A 3,274-nucleotide genomic window follows, 5' to 3' on the forward strand; every position below is an offset into this window, starting at 1 on the left:
ATGAATTTCAACAGTTGTAAAAAGAAAAGAAGAGAAGAAGAAGAAGGGACAAAGTCCAAATGACTCTGCTGTCATGAACTGAATAGTAAAACTAGCAGTTTATGATATGAGTTCAGTCCTAACTTTGCTATTCCGAGCTAAATAGTAAAACTAGCAACTTGGAATGAGTATTGTCATCTGCCTCTAGCTTGTGACTCGTGTGAGATGGAGCATAAAATGCACTTGCACCCAAAAAAAAAGAAAAAAAAAGAGTTCGGTGATGGATGTGGTTCAAAGGGACAAAAATATAGTTGGAAATTCAATTAAGTGCATTGATAGATTCGAGACCAAGCTTGAGATGATGGTTAACCATGGCGGTTAAGGAGCTGCTATACATATTGAATGGACTTAAGTGCTGGAGCATGAAGAAGCTCATGTTCTCCTTTCCTTTGTTCTTATGTATGTGGTAAGAGTGGCTAATCATGGGAATGCATCAGAGTGCTTATGCAGTATTTCCGATCACTTAACACATTCTCATCCTAAAAGTCATTTGATAGATGGAAATAATCTGGGGGGTGATTAGTTTATGGGTAATATCTTTGCTTGAGGACAAGCAAAAGCTTAAGTGTGGGGGAGTTTGATGTGTGCGCATGCTATACATCCTTTTTACTGCTGTATACATGGTTTTGATGATGATTTTCATGATTTTTACCCTAATTGAGAATGATTTCGGGAAATCAAGAGTTTGGGACAGCTTAGGGTGAAGATAGTATAAGGACATGTTGATATGGCGAATAGGGAAGCATTTTGGCCCATATAGAAGAAAGACCCAACTAAAAATCAAAAGGGCAACACTTTGACCCATAAAGAATGCAAAGCTCAATTCGAAATCCTATGGGAGACAACTAGAAGAAAGGCTTGGTCGAAACCCTCCAAGGGAAGCAGTTTGGCCCACCAAAGAGGAAGGCACAACTGCAACCCATTCGCAGCCCTAGGGAGACTCCAAAAAGGTGGTTGCCTTTAGAGAAGAGAAGAGAGGGTGAAGAGAAGAGTATAAAAGAAAAGAAAAATAAGAAATTAGGGTTCGAAACCCTGAAAGAAAATTGAAGAAGAGAAGTGTTGAAGAAGGAAGAGAAGGCTGCTGAATGCAAATTGGGGTGGAGAAGATCGAAGATTGATGCAACAATCATAGGTTGTGTTCTTCTTTGGTTCTGCGATTTCAGTAACCTAGGTTCGATTAGGGTTTAATGGCTTTTCTTTATTGAATCTTTCTTTCTTTCTATGATTCGAATCATGTTGGATGTTAATTCAGACATGTAATTAAATCTTTTATGTTATTCGATTGATTTGATTCATTCTTGGGATTTCTTGATTAGGGTTTTCAATTGATAAAACAATCTTGGCTGAATTGTTCTTAATTCTTGGATTGCTTGAATTGCTTGAGAAAGAGTTTAGGTAATCAGATCATCTAATCAAGAAAACAGATTGAATGCATCTTAGAGATAATTTGCATGGTTCGTTTGGTGTTCATTCATACCTAAATTGATGCCTTTCGAATTCTTTGTTCTTAATGCATCTACGGGGATTAAATTCTTGATAGAGTTATAGGGATTGTCACCCATAGATAGGGTGGGCTGTGCTCAAGAGAGGCTGCTCATACCATTAGGGTTTTGCAAACCCATGACTGAATCCCACATCAATTGAATAACTTAATGGTTTAGTTGCTGAACTGAATCTGCTAGTGTTTACATACAGCTTTTCTTCTCATTGCATAAAGGTTGTTTGATCCGAAACTGATTAGGGTAGCTTGCTAATTAGGAATTAGGGTTTTGATTTGTTTAATATTTTGGTTTATCAGATAACAAATGGTTGATTCATTACTAGTAATTGTTGGATCAATCCTCGTGGGAATGATACTCTACTCATCATTGTATTACTTGATCGGCTAGTGCACTTGCTAGTGTAATCTATACCCATCAAGTTTTTGGCGCCGTTGCCGGGGATTTATCACAACAATATTAGGAACCATCTGTCCTTGTTAATCTAATTTTGTACATTATGTTTATGATATTTGTGTATTAGTTTATCTATGACTATGAATTGTACAGTTTATGACACGTAGAAGTGAAAAGGAGAGCATCACCTATGATTCTGAGATTGAAAGAACTCTCTATCGCCACCTTAGAACTTCTAAGCAAGGGAGAGCTGAAAGTGCAGAGATGACTGAACAAAGGACCATGATGGATTATTCCAAACCAACCCTTATCGGGGCAGCCTCGAGCATTGTTAGACCAACAATAGCTGCCAACAATTTTGAAATCAAACCAGCTATCATTTAGATGATACATAATATAGTTCAGTTCTGCGGCTTGGCTCATGAAGATCCAAACACTCCCATCGCCAACTTCTTGGAAATATGTGACACATTCAAGCACAATGGGGTTAATGATGATGCGGTGAGGCTCAGATTGTTTTCATTCTCATTGAAGGACAAGGCTAAGATGTGGCTGAACTCTCTCCTAGCTGGATCGATCTCTACTGGGGATGAAATGGCCAGTTGTTTCCTATCCAAGTATTTCCCTCCGTCCAAGACAACAAAGATGAGGAATGATATCACCACCTTCTTTCAGCAGGATGGAGAGTCATTGAATTAGTCATGGGAGCATTGCAAAGAATTACTAAGGAAGGTCCCTCATCATGGACTTCCCGTATGGCTGCAAGTTGAAACATTTTATAATGGGTTGACCGAAGCCAATAAGACCATTATGGATGCTGCAACTAGGGGATCCATCAATAACAAGACCCTTGAAGTTGCCCATGCACTCATTGAGGAGATGGCTACGAACAAATACCAATGGCATTTCGAGAGAACCCAAGTTAGGAGACAACCCGGACTTTATAATGTAGACACCTATACAACACTGTCTGCACAAATCGGTGCCCTCAACAAGAAAATAGGTGAAATGCAGTTGGCAGCCATGCATGTTCAGACTGTATCCTATGAATGGTGTGGGGGAGGTCACATCAGCACTGAATGTCAAGTCGGGAATCAGTTCATGCAGTCCCCCGAGCAGGTAGATTATGTTGGTAACTTGCAAAGGCAACAAGGCAATTAGTACCCTCGTGCTTTTAAGCTTGGATGGAGTCACCCGAATCTGTCTTGGCAAAATCAAAATGCGGTTAAACCCTTTCCTCAAAATTTCAATTAGTCGGAGAAGAAATCCAATCTAGAGGAACTGATGACCAAGTTCATAGCAAGTGCAGAAATGAGATTTCAGAACCAAGAAGCATCAAT

At 39.4% G+C, this 3,274-nt stretch overlaps 1 non-coding gene across 1 annotated transcript; it reads right to left on the reverse strand.

The window, feature by feature from the left end:
- Nucleotides 1-2,576: 2,576 nt before the first annotated feature.
- On the reverse strand, nucleotides 2,577-2,683 carry LOC148843747 (small nucleolar RNA R71). The gene has a single exon (XR_016103953.1). It is a non-coding gene; the product is annotated as a small nucleolar RNA R71 (small nucleolar RNA).
- Between the last annotated feature and the right edge of the window lie 591 nt (nucleotides 2,684-3,274).

This window comes from Nelumbo lutea, chromosome 8, assembly GCF_056320005.1.
Source record: "Nelumbo lutea isolate HS-2025 chromosome 8, American lotus-T2T, whole genome shotgun sequence".
NCBI lineage: Eukaryota > Viridiplantae > Streptophyta > Magnoliopsida > Proteales > Nelumbonaceae > Nelumbo > Nelumbo lutea.